Consider the following 17,738-nt stretch of genomic DNA (forward strand, 5'->3'; position numbering starts at 1 on the left):
CCAGAAAAATTTCAAAGTGAGCAAGTAAGCAATAAAATTAGAAATATAATTTTTTACAACTACATTCCCTCCTCACACAAAATTCCCAGGTTATTTATGATTTCAGGACAGACTTCATGACTTTGATTTAAAATTTTAAATTCAGTGGCATGATATTCCTTCCAATTTCAATGAAGGAGTTCTGCCAAGATGGCACATCAGTGTGGGCTCTTGGCTCCCTCCCACAAGTTTAATGATTGTAAAAAAATTGGTGAAAAAAGAGCCAAGAAATAATAAAACAAGAAAACTTACAAACTTATTAACAATAACAAATATTGTGAGATACTGCTGGGGAAACTAGAGCTGTTCCTGAACAGGAAGGGTAGGTATGATATTGAGGACAAAGTGCCGAAGCCTTGAACAGGGAGGGGAAAAACAGTATAGCTATGACAGAATAAATGAGACAAAAGCTGGTTTAGTTCTGCTCTGGTTGAATTCCCATCCTGGAGTTCAGCTTCCATATTGGGGGAGGGGAAATTTAGTTTATTATCTAAAGTTAAAAATTAACCTGGACAGACACTTGTAGGGTGATATCAAACTAATATCAAACTAACATCTCCTTCAACAGCCCATATTATCTTTTTGGACAAAATTGGAAAAGGTATTCCTTCCTCCAGTAAAAGCGTGTTGAAGTAGTAGATACTTTATTTTTCAAGAATAAAAATTATAACATGTAATCATTGTATATACATTATACAAACCAAATTATTAAACCCATTGTAGATAATTCAAAGTTTTGATCAGAATAATTAGGCAAAGTCACTAGGTTATAATTTGCTGTGAAATAATTACATGTCTTGCTTTCATGGAAATAAAATTCATTACTGTACTTTAAATACTTACTTGCTCCAACACCTTGCTTTTGAGAGAAATGCTCATCGGACTTAACAGACTTTCTTTTGGCATTGTAGAAGTGACTTTTGATGAATTATTATTCTGAGAAGCTATATTCTCCACCATTATAGTTTTGTTTTGTTTTGTTTTTAACGCTGTCTTGACCCAGTTTTGAGGCTCTGGGTAGAGGTCAGTTAATTCTTTTTTTAACTGAGGTATAGTTGTTTTAAAATGTTGTGTTAGTTTCTACTGTACAACAAAGTGAAGTAGAGTTCCCTGTGCTATACAGCAGTTTCTCATTAGCTATCAATTTTATACATATTAGTGTATATATGTTAACCCCAATCTCCCAATACATCCCACCCTCCCTTTCCCCCCTTGGTGTCCATACGTTTGTTCTCTACATCTGTGTCTCTATATCTGCCTTGCAAACTGGTTCATCTGTACCATTTTTCTAGATTCCACATTTATGCGTTAATATATGATATTTGTTTTTCTTTCTCTGACTTACTTCACTCTGTATGACAGACTCTATGTCCATCCAAGTCTCTACAAATGACCAAATTTAGTTCCTTTTTATGGCTGAGCAATATTGCATTGTATTTATGTACCAAATCTTCTTTATCCATTCATCTGTCCATGGGCATTTAGGTTGCTTCCATGACCTGGCTAATAGTGCTGCAATGAACATTGGGGTGCATGTGTCTTTTTGAATTAAGGTTTTCTCTGGGTACATGACCAGTAGTGGGATTGCTGGGTCATATGACAGTTCTATGTTTAGGTTTTTAAGGAAACTCCATACTGTTCTCCAGAGTGGCTGTATCAATTTACATGCCCACCAACAGTGCAAGAGGGTTCCCTTTCACCACACCCTCTCCAGCATTTATTATTTGTAGATTTTTTGATGATGGACATTCTGACTGGTGTGAGGTGATACCTCATTGTAGTTTTGATTTGCATTTCTCTAATAATTAGTGATGTTGAGCATCTTTTCATCTACTCTTGGCCACCTGTATGTCTTCTTTGGAGAAATGTCTATTTAAGTCTTCTGCCCATTTTATGATTGGGCTGTTTGTTTTTTTGATATTGAGCTGCCTGAGCTCTTTGTATATTTTGGAGATTCATCTTTTGTCCATTGATTCATTTGAAAATATTTTCTCCCATTCTGAGGGTTGTCTTTTCATCTTGTTTATGGTTTCCTTTGTTGTGTAAAAGCTTTTAAGTTTAGTTAGGTCCCATTTGTTTATTTTTGTTTTTATTTCCATTACTCTAGGAGGTGGGTCAAAAAAGATCTTGCTGTGGTTTATGGCAAAAAGTGTTCTACCTATGTTTTCCTCTAAGGGTTTTATAGTGTCTGGTTTTACATTTAGATCTTTAATCCATTTTGAGTTTATTTTTGTGTATGGTGTTAGGGAGTGTTCTAATTTCATTCTTTTACATGTATCTGTCCAGTTTTCCCAGCACCACTTATTGAAGAGACTGTCTTTTCTCCACTGTATATTCTTGCCTCCTTTGTCATAGTTTAGGTGACCTTAGGTGTATGGGTTTATCTCTGGACTTTCTACCCTGTTCCATTGATCTATATTTCTGTTTTTGTGCCAGTACCATACAGTCTTGATGACTGTAGCTTTGTAGTGTAGTCTGAAGTCAGGGAGTCTGATTCCTCCAGCTTGTCTTTTCTTTCTCAAGATCGCTTTGGCTATTTGGGGTCTTTTGTGTCTCCATAAGAATTTTAAGATATTTTGTTCTAGTTCTATAAAAAATGCCAGTGGTAATTTGATAGGGATTGCATTAAATCTGTAGATTGCTTTGTGTAGTATAGTCATTTTTACGATATTGATTCTTCCTATCCAATAACATGATATATTTCTCCATCTGTTTGTGTCTTCTTTGATTTCTTTCATCAGTGTCTTACAGTTTTCTGAGTACAGGTCTTTTACCTCCTTAGGTAGGTTTATTCCTAGGTATTTTATTCTTTCTGTTGCAATGGTGAAAGGGATTGTTTCCTTAATATCTCTTTCTGATCTTTTGCTGTTAGTGTATAGGAATGCAAGAGATTTCTGTGCATTAATTTTGTATCCTGCAACTTTACCAAACTCATTTATTAGCTCTAGTAGTTTTCTGATAGCATCATTAACATTTTCTATGTATAGTGTCATGTCATCTGCAAACAGTTACAGTTTTACTTCTTCTTTTCCAATTTACATTCCTTTTATTTCCTTTTCTTCTCTGATTTCCTTGGCTAGGACTTCCAAAACTGTGTTGAATAAAAGTGGCAAGAGTGGACATCCTTTTCTTGCTCCTGACCTTAGAAGAAATGCTTTCAGTTTTTCACCATTAGAGAATGATGTTTGCTGTGGGTTTGTCTTATGTGACCTTTATTATGTTGAGGTAAGTTCCCTCTGTGCTCACTTTCTGGAGAGTTTTGATCATAAATGGGTGTTGAATTTTGTCAAAAGCTTTTCCTGCATCTATTGAGATGGTCATATGGTTTTTAGTTTTCAGTTTGTTAATATGATGTATCACGTTGATTGATTTGTGTATATTGAGGAATCCTTGCATCCCTGGGATAAATCCCACTTGATCATCGTGTATGATCCTTTTAATGTGCTGTTGGATTTGTTTGCTAGTATTTTGTTGAGGTTTTTTGCATTTATATTCATCAGTGATATTGGTCTGTAATTTTCTTTTTTGTGATATCTTTGTCTGGTTTTGGTATCAGCATAATGGTTGCCTTGTAGAATGAGTTTGGGAGTGTTCCTTCCTCTGCAATTTTTTGGAAGAGTTTGAGAAGGATAAGTGTTAATGCTTCTCTAAATGTTTGATAGAATTCACCTGTGAAGCCATCTGGTCCCAGACTTTTGTTTTTTGGAAGATTTTTAATCACAGTTTCAATTTCATTACTTGTGATTGGTCTGTTCATATTTTCTATTTCTTCCTGGTTCAGTCTTGGAAGGTTATACCTTTCTATGTGTTTGTACATTTCTTCAAAATTGTCCACTTTGTTGGCATATAGTTGCTTCTAGTAGTCTCTTATGATCCTTTGTATCTCTGCAGTGTCCATTGTAACTTCTTCTTTTTCATTTCTTTAATTGATTTGAGTCCTCTCTCTCTTTTTCTTGATGAGTCTGGCTAAAGGTTTATCAATTTTTTTTACCTTCTCAAAGAACCAGCTTTTAGTTTTACTGATCTTTGTGCTATTGTTTTCTTTTTTTCTATATCATTTATTTCTGTTCTGATCTTTATGATTTCTTTCCTTCTTTTTTTTTTTTTTTTTTTTTTGTCAGTATGCAGGCCTCTCACTGTTGCGGCCTCTCCCGTTGCGGAGCACAGGCTCCAGATGCTCAGGCTCAGCAGCCATGGCTCACGGGCCCAGCCGCTCCGTGGCATGTGGGATCTTCCCGGACTGGGGCACGAACCTGTGTCCCCTGCATCGGCAGGTGGACTCTCAACCACTGCACCACCAGGGAAGTCCTTCTTTCCTTCTTGAGCAGAGGATTAAGTCCACACCCCAACCACCTCCTTCATTGGGCTCTCACACTCCAAGCCACTATACACCCTAATCTCCAGACCAGGTACCACACTACCAAGAGCAGTTTCTATTCCCCAGATCTGTATGAAATTATTCGAATTCACCTATACTAAACCTGCTTATCCTGCCTTGGCCTTCATTTTCACTCAGAAACCACAGTAAAGGATTCTGCCTGTAATTTCTCTCCCTTCTTCTGCCTCATGACAGACCTGGGTGCTTCCCCTCAGCAGCCCTGCATGGTATTGTATTTCTAAACTGTAAAACTCTTTCCACTCTCTCTCCCTTGAACTCTGTCTGGCTTTACCATACCTCACCCATGGTAATATTAAAACAACTGTCAACTCATACTGACAAAAATAAATATACCCTTAGAACTACCAGAGCATTCAGAAATATGTATGGTAGTTCTTTTCCTGAAAATGAAATGTCATATTCCAAAGAAGTCATGATGGATTTGAGAAAACTATCTAAAGCTTTACTTACTCATCCACTGATGCTTTATCAACCTAACACTCCTTACTAATTTTATCAGTCAGTTTCAATTAGTATTTCCATCGTATACAGCATTTGTAATTTAAAGAATTGTGGTGAACATCTAGAATGCTAAAAGATCAAGCTCTACATTTAATATTACACACTTTTAAGAGTGATATCTCTCAGTATAAAATGTAGGAAATAATAGATTTTGAAATTTAGTTTGGGGTCTTAGGCGGCCTGATTGTGAGATTTTAGTCAAAAGTGGGTATTTTCCTCCCTATTCTAAAAGTTTCTAAACACGAAAAAATTGACAACAATAGCAAGAGACTGCAACTTCTTTAGCATCAATAATATATATTTTCTTATTCATTGCTTTATTTTATTCTTCAAATAATTTCTTAACCTTTTTGATACTTTTAAGGACATAAAATTGAACTTTAGTTTCTGCAATATTTTGCTTAAAATATTAATATTAAAAGAATCATGCCAAAAAAAAAGAATCATGCCAAATGACTACTAAGCAAATCATTTGAAAAATGCTTTTTTCTAATATAGGACTTTGGTTTAGCTTCTACAATGCCCATCTTTATTAATATAATCAACAGTTTCTAACAGATTCTACACTGCCTTTGAATTCTATGATGTTAAAGATCAACTCAATTTTCCCGTTATGTATTTGACAATGTTTTTGAAGCTAAAAAATTAGTTTTATAAATACTAATGGATGCTATATAAAAAATAAGAAATTGATTTTTTTTTCTACAGTTTTTGCTACAATTTAAAGAATGAACAGAACTAATAAGATGTTGTTTTGAAGTTTCTCACTGGTAACTGATATTACCATGCATAGTTGCAGCCTTGTTCTATCTTTGGCCCCTCAAATAATTTGTGTTTAAGTTCAAAAATTTTAGTAGTAAACTAAAAATATCTATAGTTCTTCTCAAATGATATCTTCTTAAAAATTTCAAAATGTGCTCATATAAAGAAATATCTGTATTTGAAAGCCAACAAATCTAACAATAATTGTCTGTTCTACGTGATCCATATCAAGGTTTTATCTTTAAAAAATTGAGTAGCAGCATTTCTACGTTTTCCAAAATTATTTCAGTTGTTACATCTACTATAATTCTAATGATTTTTAAAAAGTTTTATTTTTTAAGCAATGTGATAATCTTTTTGTGTTGATGTTTTATTTCTGCAGAAATGATCAACAACATGTTATCAACTTTCTACTCTAATTTTTGCCAGATGAAGGCAGTTATCATTATCTTATTCATAAAATTTCATCAGTAGTCATCAGAATGCCAGACATTACCATGCCAAAACTGAATCACACACATTCAATAATGGCATGCCAATATTTTGTTATATTCATATAGTCTATTCTTCAACATTTCTATTTGTATGTTTTCCAAATTGAATTTCAATGTGAATACATAGTGTTATTGTTGATGTACATTTCATTTTCTTTGTATTTACTAAGCATATCTGATAAACGTTCCCAAGTTTTGTACTAATTCTCATTCTTCAGTGGACTTTTTGTATTCCTCCAAAGTTTGCAATATAGATAACATACAGAACAGCTTGTAATCGAATAGGATAACTTGAATATAGTGATTAATTTGACTATTTGGAATAATTCATGTAAAAAGAATCTCAAAAATCTTTCTTTCTGTAATGTTTTTCAGAAGTGTAAATTTTGTACTTGACATATGCTTAAATTTCCAATAAAACTGTAACATTGCATAATATTCAAATCACACAACCATATACTTGGAGCAGCAGAAAGCATATTCAATTTAGTCAATTCTTCTATTGTGTCTTATGCTAGTTTTTGTAATCAAAAAGTGTTTGATAACTTCCATCGACCTCAAGTGTTTCCTTGTGGCCATTTGCAAATGATTCCTCCCTCCACCCCTGGCCCTGGGCAACTACTGGACACAGCTACTGATGTGATTTGTGTCACTAGAACATACTTTGCATTTTCTGGAATTTTCTTTAAATGGAATCATACCTTATAAACATTTTTGGATCTAGCTTTTTTGACTCAGCGTAAGAATTTTGAGATTCATCCACATTGCTATGCTTGTCAGTAGCTCATTTCTTTTTATTACTGAGTAAGAGTCCTTTAGATAGACCACATTTTATTTTTCTGTTCTCCAATTAATGGACATTTGGATTGTTTCCAGTTTTTGGCTATTGTGAATAAAGATGCAATGAACATCCACATTAAAAAAAAAAAGTGTTTGTTAGTATTTGTCAAGGAAGTAAAAGTAAAGTCACATCTTCTTCCAACAGTGACCTATCTTCATTATATTCAATTACAATTTGTAGCTCTTATTTTTCTTCTCCTTGCATTCTATCTATTTTCTCTAAATATTCAGTGATTTCACTTCCTAATAGTTTTCGGTGTCCTACTTTCTGATTCTAATCATTTTTTTCTTTCTGATATTTAAGGAGAAATAGCTACAAGTAAATGTTGTGTTCATGAAGTAAGAGTAACAAGCAATAAACAGTATTTATAATATAATTTATGGGTCATGATGTGATAATTTCCCATTGAAGACTATAAAATAATTATTACTAATGGATATTAGTTATTACATAGTTATTCATGTTATAATGAAAGTATTTATTGATTTAAAGTGGGAAATCAAAAATTCATTTAAATTGGAAAACTCAACAACAAGATAGTGAAAAGGGGGCAGATGACATTCTCCGTAGTACTGAAATACAGTTTTTTTAAAAATGCTGTCTTGACCCAGTCTTGAGGTCCTGGCTAGAGGCTGGTCAGTTCTTCATTTTGATTAAGTCCACACTCCTAACCACCTCACTTATTGGGCTCTCAGCCATGCATCTACCCAAATCACCCCAGGGCCAAGGACCAGAAATCTAAGGACAGCTGCTTTTCCCTAGGAGTCCAGGAAATTATTCAAATTAATGAATTCACAGGGAACCTACAAAACCACCTAATTTACTCTGTCTTGGTGTGTAACCCACTGACAACCTTTTCTTGCTTGGAGCTCTAAGTAACAAGAGTTTTGCCTTTCATCTCTCCAAGTGTCATTGTGTTATGTTCCACCATCAAAAGAATCTGTCAAGTATGGAACTGCACTCTAACAAGTGCACTTTGCCAAGAAGGTATTTTTAAAGATACTGGTCAATCAGTATATCAATTACAATTCCATCTTCTTCTGTGAAAATTCCTTTCACTTTTCAAATCAGCAATGTCTTTCTAATATCAAACTTGGATCTTTTCCATGATTTGAAATAGAACATCTTAAACATCCTTGTTAAAACAAGATATTTTACCATCACCGACTAGAAAATGTTTGTAAAACATATATAATTTGTTTGGGAGATCGAATAGTTTTAAAGGTAATTTAAAAGTCAAAATAATGAAGACAACTATAATGTTCATAGTGCATTTTACTGTGGCACTCTTGTACAGTATATAACCTGAGAAAGCATATGGAGTAGTCTTGCAATGAGGTATGATTCAAGACTGTTTTGTGGTCTTTTCCCTTCCCCTCTCTTTGAATCCATCATGATTGACATACACAAAGTATGCATTCCTAATATGCATCATCAGGTATGACAACGTTGATCCCAAGGGAATTATAAGATCACAGGTCCAAATAAAAGGCATCTGGGAAAAATAAAGAACAAGAATCTGAGAAACTGATAGCGAAGTTTGTATAGGAGGTTGAAGAGGCAAAATGGGCAAAACATAACTGAAAGAGGAGGAAATACTTGCCCTACCAGATATCAGGACTTATTACGAAGCTATAGTATTTATGAAAAAATAGAGCTGGCACAGCAATATAAAACTGCTCATTTCATAGATCAGCGAGCCTAGAATAAGACCCATACATATAGACAACTATATTATATGACATTAGAGAACCCAGAATAAGACCCTTGTGTATAGACAATTATGTTATATGACAGAGAGCACAGCAGACCAGTAAAGAAAGGAGGGGAAACTGTACAATTAATGCATCTGGAAAAAATTTTCTCACATGGAAAAAGAAAATAAAATCAGACCCCTATTTTACCACTATATGAAAATAAGCTACAGATGAATTAAGATCTAAAATTTTAAAGTCAAAATTTTAAATTTTAATAGGAAATGCAGGTAAGTAGTCTTCTGACCTTGTGGTTTGGAAAGATTTCCCAAATAAGACATGCACTCAAAAAACTAACCATAAATAAAATGATTGGTAAATTTGACTATATATTATTAAGAAAAAAATATCAAAAGACAAAGAAAGTAGAAATATGAGTTAAACATTGGAAAAGGATATCTGTGATTCATAGAACTGACAAGTATTAGTTAAATATACACAATTCATATAATTTTAATGAACTTTATTTTTTAAAAGCAGTTTTAGGTTCATGGCAAAACTAAGCAGAAAGTACAAAGTTCCCATATATCCGCTACTTCATCATGCACACAACCTCTCCCACAATTGACATCCTGCACCAGAGCGGTACATTTGTTACAACTGATAAGTCTGTACTAGTACATTGTTATCACCCAAAGTCCATAGTTTATATTAGGGTTCACTCTTGGTGTTGTATGTTCTATTGAATTTTAATAAACGTGTAATGGCATGTTTTCACCATACGGTATCATAGAGAGTAGTTTTACTGCCCTAAAAATTATCTGTGCTCCACCTATTCAACCCTATCTCACCCCCAACCCTGACAATCATTGATCTTTATACTGTCTCCATAGTTTTGCTTTTTCTAGAATGTCATATATTTGGAATCATACAGTATGTAGCCTTTTTAGATTGCCTTCTTTCACTTAGTAATATGCATTTAAGGTTCTATGTCTTCTAAAGCCTTGATAGCTCATTTCTTTTGGGTGCCAAATAATATTCCATTTCCTGGAAGTGTCAGCATATTTGCTATTTACCTACTGAGGAACATATTGGTTGCTTCCAATTTTTGGCAAATATGAATAAAGCGACTATAAAATCCGTATGCAGATTTTTGTGTGGACATTATTTTTCAGTTCATTTGGGTAAATACTAAGGAGCACAACTGCTGGATAGCATGGTAAGAGTATGTTTAACTTTGTAAGAAATGGCCAAACTGTCTTTCAAAGTGTTAATTTGCATTCCTACTCTTGCTCCACATCCTCAGCAGCATTTGATGTTGTTAGTATTTTGGATTTGGCCATTTTATAGATGTGTAGTCGTGTCTCGTTATTGTTTTAATTTGCATTTCCCTAGTGACATATGATGTTTAACATCTCCTGTGCTTTTTTTTGTCTGCATATCTTCTTTGGTGAAATGTCTCTTTAGATCTTTTGCCTATTTTTTAATAGGGTTATTTCTTTTCTTATTGTTGATTTTTTTTAAAGGGCTTCAAATGCTTGGCTTTTTATTTTATTTTATTTTTTTATTTTTGGCTGTGTTGGATCTTCATTTCTGTGCGAGGGCTTTCTCTAGTTGTGGCAAGCGGGAGTCACTCTTCATCGCGGTGCGCGGGCTTCTCACTATCGCGTCCTCTCTTGTTGTGGAGCACAGGCTCCAGACGCGCAGGCTCAGTAGTTGTGGCTCACGGGCCTAGTTGCTCCACGGCATGTGGGATCTTTCCAGACCAGGGTTCGAACCCTTGTCCCCCGCATTAGTAGGCAGATTCTCAACCACTGAGCCACCAGGGAAGCCCTTATTGTTGAATTTTAAGAGATCTATTGATTTAATTTTTGAAAAAGAAAAAGACAAACTCTCCAAAAGAAAATGGCTAAAGACATGTGCAGGCATTTTACAGAAAAGAACAAATATGTCCAATAAAATTATAAAGAGATGCTCAACTTTATTATTAATCACAGAAATGCAAATAGAGGTAACAATGAGTGACATTTTATATATTCAATTGACAAAATTCTAAGAAGCCCGACAAAATCAAGTGTTGGAGAAGATTAACAGGAACACTTATATATTGCTTATGGAAACGTTCATTGGAAAACATCCAACCATGATCTTATAAAATTAAGTAGTCAGATACCTTAGGATGGTGCATTTCCACTCCTCAGAATATGCTCAAGAAGAATTCTTTCACGTATACTTCAGGATAGTGTGTAAGAATAGCGCTACATTAACCTACAAATGTATACACACATGCATATACACATATATACATACATGCATATATAAATACATAAACACATCTGTGAATAAAGCAGGTCTATCCAGGAGATGGATAAATATAATATGTTCAAAGCAATTAAATATTATACTGAAGAGAAAATAAATGAAGTACAGTTACAAGCAACAACACTAATATATTTTAGTAATATAACAAGTTTGAAAAAAGAAGTTTCCAGAAGATAACCTACACTTGATTTTTTTTATAAATTTCAAAAACAGCTAAATATATACTATATATTGCTTATACATACATACTTTTATTGATGAAAAATTGTTTAGAAGAAAAAGGATGATAAACTTCTAATTCAGGTTAGGAAAGGTGTGACAGGTGACAATTTCTTCTAATATTGTATTTTTCAGATCATCTTGTGAATACACAGATACTTGCTATTTAGTAAGCTAATTAAACTGATCATATGTAAGCCAATAAGACCTCTATTAATCCAAATTTACATATATAAGCTTAAAAACATTTCTTAGAAAATAAATTCTCTTTTTCCTTACTTTTTATTCTGTGGAAGGACCATCTAAGGATAAAACAACTACTCAAGATGTGAAACCATAAATCTGAATATGTTGCTGACTTAAGGGTGAGCTATGCTGAGCAAAGCAAATTGCTGATCTTATACAGAGTTTGAGGGAGGAGTTGAAAGGTAACAGAGGCAGGAATGGGCTGGCACCAGCCTTGAAAACGTGTTCACTCGAGTGAGTCCACCACCTCGAAATGGCTGAATTTCGAATCACGAGTCTGTCATTGAATGGTTGACTTTCAGGCTTTCAGTGTTCACTGAAGTGTATAGTATTTATCCAGTAGATAGATTTAAAACTAGTTCTTGTGTTTTCAGGTTTCCATAGATATAGAATGGTATTTTTCTAAGGACTTTATTTTTTTTTCTGTATCTGTATTCTTTGTATGGGAAAGAATAACTCATTCCAGAACAGTGATTTTCAACTTGGCTACAGTTCAGAGCCACATCAGGAGATCTTAAAACTCCTGATGTCTAGGCTGCACCCCAGACCATATATCAGAATCATTAAAAGCAGACTTAGGCATCAGTATTTTTGGAAGCTGCACAAGCGATCCCAATGATCAGACATTGCTGAAGTGATGGAATGAATGTATTGATGCTCATCATCTCTTTGCTAACAAATCATTTTTAATGGGGGCGGGAGGGCTCTGTCAGCTGATCTCACTGTGTTAGGCACTGATTCCAGTTAATATGAACACATGTAACTCACTAGCTTTGTGAACAATAAGTACCTAACCTGGGACATTTTCACAATTACCTGGGGAGATTTTTTAAACTACAAATCTCTAGATCCCACCCAGATCTACTAAAACAAAATCACTTCACAGGGAACAAAAGAATCAATAGTCTTTTTAAAATTCCCCATGTATTTCTACTTATCATTCAATTTTGATAAACTCTATTTTAGCACATTTAATAAAGATGATGCTATCATATGATGGACTTTGCTTACCGATTTGGGAGTGTAGAGTCCTATTTTTTCATGGACCTTAGAGATCCATAATATCCACACATTAAAATTTTAGCCGTGGTTACTCTAAAAACAAAACTGGAAAGAGAAAAATGTCTCTTACCTTTGGGAGATTCTGTATTGATAGCAACCTACTGGTTCAACATTAAGTGTCCAACCACTCCGGAGAATATTACCCTGCTGTTACTTTGTATATTATCCCATTCCATGATTATTTCTGGTCTCCCTTCTCACCAGTAAATGTGATGCCTTAAGCAGAAGATATTGCTTTATTGTTCTCTAAGAACAATTATCTATTTTACATAGATTGTAGATTTGCTATTATTTTTCTATAGCAATTTCAGTCGTCATTTATTTTAATATAATTGGGCATTTCTCAAGATGTTCCTCCAAAGTTTTTGAATAGAAGAATGTATTTCCACTGTTTTTTCTTTTTTTTTTTGGTGATATTCTTGCTGCATTCACAGTCATCATTATCTCTGTCATCATCTAGCTCTGTAGCAGGATGTGTACTCTGGTATAGAGCTAATCACATGGATGCTGGAGCTAAACTTCATGTGTTTAGCTCCAGCATCCACTCTGCCACATGTTACCTGTTAACCCTTGAACAAGTCACTTAAACTTTTGCTATTAATTTTCTACCCCAAAATTGATTGTAAGCGTTGAATAAGTTAATATATTCAAATACTTAGAACAGTGGTTGACAAGTAGTAAGCCAGAAGTAAAATGTTAGCTTTGTCGTCAGGTATGTGCACATTCACAAATATCTTAGTTTTTTTTTTTTCTTTTAATTCTGTTTTTCAAAGGAAAAGGAGCCTCAGAAGAGTCAAATAACTTTCCCAACACCACATAGAAATAAATGGCAAAGCAGAATTTCAACCACCACAGGCTTACAGCACTTTTGAAACCTCTCACTTATCTTGGAATGAATGTTTGTTAGAGCAGGATAAAAGTTTATTTGTACCATAATATTGCTGCAAATGGAAATGGGGCTCTTGAGCTTTTGTGTCAAATGAAATTTTCTTTTTCTCCCCCTTGTATCATTGCTATCATTTATTTTACTTATACATAAGCTATAATCATTGAACATATTGTTGCTATATTATTCTGAACAAAATGTTATCTGATAGATCAAGAATAAGAAACATAAAAGTTTTTGTTTTTCCTTCACTTATTGCTTTTCTATTGCTCTTCCTTTCTTTATGTAGATATGAGTTTCTGACCTATATTATATTCTTTCTCTTTTTAAAAAAAATTTTCTATTTTATATTGGAGTATAGAGGATTGACCATGCCTATAACACTTTCTAGTTCTATGCTTTCTACCTCTTAATATACTCCCAACTTAGTAATAAATAGTATTACCAAAGTAGTATATTTTGTTCAATTCCATACTTAAAGCAATACAAAAGGAAATAAAAACTGAAATTATTGTTTCTCAAAGTGTTAATTTCAAACATAATAACAAGTAGCAATAGAGATGGATTTACTGTCTACTTTCTAGCTGACTAGTATGTTTTGACTTTTATAAAGATTAAGTTGAATGGTTATTGTTGGGGAAAAAAAAAAGGACTTGACCTTGAGGATTTCATAAATCAATAACCTAGATGCCATTAATGATATAGAAGAGATTATATCCAAATATTTATTGTAAGAAAATTCTTATGTAAATTAATAAGCACATTCTGATGAATAATTAAGAATTCTTAAAAGATTAATATTTGAAAGCATTATACTATATTAATTAAAATTGAATACTCTTTTTAGATTTAACTTTGTTTAATATCCACATGTGAAAAAATGTGAATTAAATATATACATGTGAGTGTTTGTGTGTGTGTGTGTGTGTGTGTGTGTGTGTGTGTGTGTGTGTGTATGAAAGATTTGGTAAGTTTAGTATTTCCCTACTGCCTATATAAGCCTAGACCTAACCTAGAATGTTCTGGATCAGCTGAAATCTTTCCTATGATAGGGAGAGAGGGATTGGAACATCCTTCTGGGGAAACCTTCCACTTTATTTTTTAATGACTCATCTTCTATTTCAGGAATGCTATGGAAGTATTTTTGAGAGTGAAAATTTACGTATTAAAGAAATAAAGACAAAGAAAGAGAGACACATGGAGGAATGCATTTAGGTTACCTCTAGAGATAACCTAAAAGAGGTGTTAGAGGAGTGTGTTAGTTTAAAAAATTTAGCATAAACCATATTCCTTTCTATAGCTGAAGAAACTAGGAGATTAAATAACTTGAGATTTTATGTGGTGTGTAATAGTTAAGAGTAAAATATAGTGCCAGAAAGCCTGGATTCAAATTCTGACTCTATTCAGAGCTGTGTGACCTTGGGCAGGTTACCTCATCTCTTCCACAAGATTTACCCAAAATGGTTATTTTATATTATAAATAATATATGTCTCACCAAGGGTAATCAGCTTTATTAGTCTTTTTAGACAATAAATTTTTGGTTTTGTCATTCTATTTTTTTTTTCTATTACATTCATTTCTGTTGTCTTTTTTTTCTTTTATTCTTCTCTCTTTGGATTTAACTTTTTATCTAAACTTTGAGATAGATGTTTAGATCATATATTTTCAGATTTCTAATATGTGCATTAAAGATACACAGTTCCCTCTAAACATTGTTTTTGTTATATATCTGAAGTTCTGATATATATTATATATATGCATGTATATATTATTATTTAGTTCAAAATATTTTTACTTTCCATTGTAATTCTGAATTATCTGATGAGTTATTAAATATGCATTACATAATTTCCATTATTTGAGCATATTCTAATTATCTTTTTATGTTTGTTAGAATATCATTCCTTTGAAATTTTTTGAAGCATGCTTCATGGCTAAGCATAAAGTTAATGGTCAATTTTAGTAAAATACATGAGCAGTACAAAGAGATATGTATCATATAGTTGTTAGATATAGTTTATTAAATTTTTAATCATATTATTCAAATCCTCCATATCTTTACTAATGCTATCTATTTATTCTATCACTTACTGAAACAGTGATATTAAATTTTCCCACTGTGATTATGGATGTAAATACCTCTCCTTTTAGTTCTGTGAATTTTTGCCTCGGAATCTCTGAGGTTATACAATTTGTGTACAGACATTTAGAACTTGTATTTCTTTCTGGAGAGTTTATCCTTATCATAGATATTCTTCTTTATCTCCAGCAATGCTTTTTTACCTCAACTCTATTTTGATGAACATTGTAATACATACTTATACCAACTTTATTTTGATTAGTGTTTAGAAGGTACATCTTCTTCTGTACTTTATATTCAAACTTTACATTATCATTATGGTTAAGATGTATCACTTATAATCAGCATATAGTTATTTTTACTAGTTTAGTGATTTTTAAATATCAATTACACAAGGTTTCCATAAAGTCTGGAAATGTATATGTATATACATAATGTCATCAATGACATCTTAAGTCAGTAAAAATAAAGTAAATGTTTCTAGGTGTTATGGTTAGCCTATAGTACCTAATCCATTTATATATGATGAAATTAATATTACATATGGATTTAGATCTACCATCTTTTCTATTATCTCACTTTTTCTTTGTTCACTTTTCTCTGTATTCTTGCCTTCTCTTCAATTAAGTATTTTTATTATTACTTTTTAAAATCTATTATTTTCAATCTGTTTTTAATCTGTTTGCTAATTATACATTCCTTTAATATGCTTTTCTTTTAGTACATTAAAAATTCCCTAAATAATTCAAAAGCCTTAGAACTATTTACTCTTTCTTGGTTTATGAGTTATTATCATTATGTATTTTAATTCATATACATTTTCCAATATTTTATTATAAAAATTTCCAAAATAAAGTTGAATGTTTGCACTATGAACACCCATATACCCACCCTTTATGTTCTACAATTAACATTTTTTATAATAATTTGTACAGTTTATATATTTGCTTTATCATAAGTTTATTTCATCTATCATGAATCTAGCATATATTCACACCTCTTTCAATTCATCAATCTACCATCCTATGAAATGCATATTTTTATTTATTTTGAAGTAAAGACATCAGTATACCTTATCCATAAACACTTCAGCATGTATATCAATTACTACAGTTCAATTTTTGTTTATATTTTCTTTCTTTATATACACTAAAATGCACAAATCTTAGTGTATCATTCAATGGGTTTTGATAATTACATTTATTCTGTAACCCAAACCTCTTTCAAAATATAAACCATTACCGTCACCCCAGAAATTGTTCTCATGACTTCCCAACAATCAATCCTTATTTCCATTCCCTTCAGGCACATACTGTTCTGATTAATTTTATAAATGCAAAGAGTAATTTTTCTATAGCTCTTCATTTTTTTCTGCTTTCATTTACAATACTTTTCTTTAAAACACTATTATTTAATTCAGTTTTAGTCTACCGGTGAGTTTTTCTTTCCTAGTTCTTCTCAGATGTTATCCCTTTAAATACTGATTCTCTGTTTCCTCTCCCTCTCCTCCTTTTGGACCTCCAATTGGATCTATGTTAGATCTTTTTATATATCCCACATGTCTCTTAAGCTCTTTTCTGTATTTTTCATCAGTTACTAATTCTCTCTTTGTCTCTGCTTATCTCTTATTAAACTCATCCACTGAGTGGTTAATTTTATTGACTTTTTGATTTTAATTTTAGACTGTCCATTTATTTATTTTGTTTATAGAATCAATTCTTTCTCCCAATTCTTTATCTTATAATTAATTTCTTAAACATATTAATCACAGGATTTTTTGTTTGTTTCACGTTAGATTACTGCAGCTCCTGTGGGTTGCTCATATTATCTGTTTTGCACATTATATTTTTGTCAAGTTGAAACTGTGGTTTTTAACTGAATCCTAAGTATTTCAATCAAAGGTACAGAACTGAACACATATGAACATGTATTTGATAATATTTTACTTAAGATATGTCATTACTTTCAACTCCAATTTTAGAGATCATGGACAGACAAAAATTTATATCATGTTCACTGTTAATAGAAGGAATTATGTAATTAAATATAATCTGCAAACTCATTAATACTAGGTCTCGATAATATCACTTTAGGGTTTTCAAAGAACTTTTACATAGATATTGTATTTAATTTTCAAATAATTTTAGTAAAACACAATAATTTACATTTCAAATATGGGAAAACTGAGTCTC

Source organism: Phocoena sinus, chromosome 17 (assembly GCF_008692025.1).
Source record: "Phocoena sinus isolate mPhoSin1 chromosome 17, mPhoSin1.pri, whole genome shotgun sequence".
Lineage (NCBI taxonomy): Eukaryota > Metazoa > Chordata > Mammalia > Artiodactyla > Phocoenidae > Phocoena > Phocoena sinus.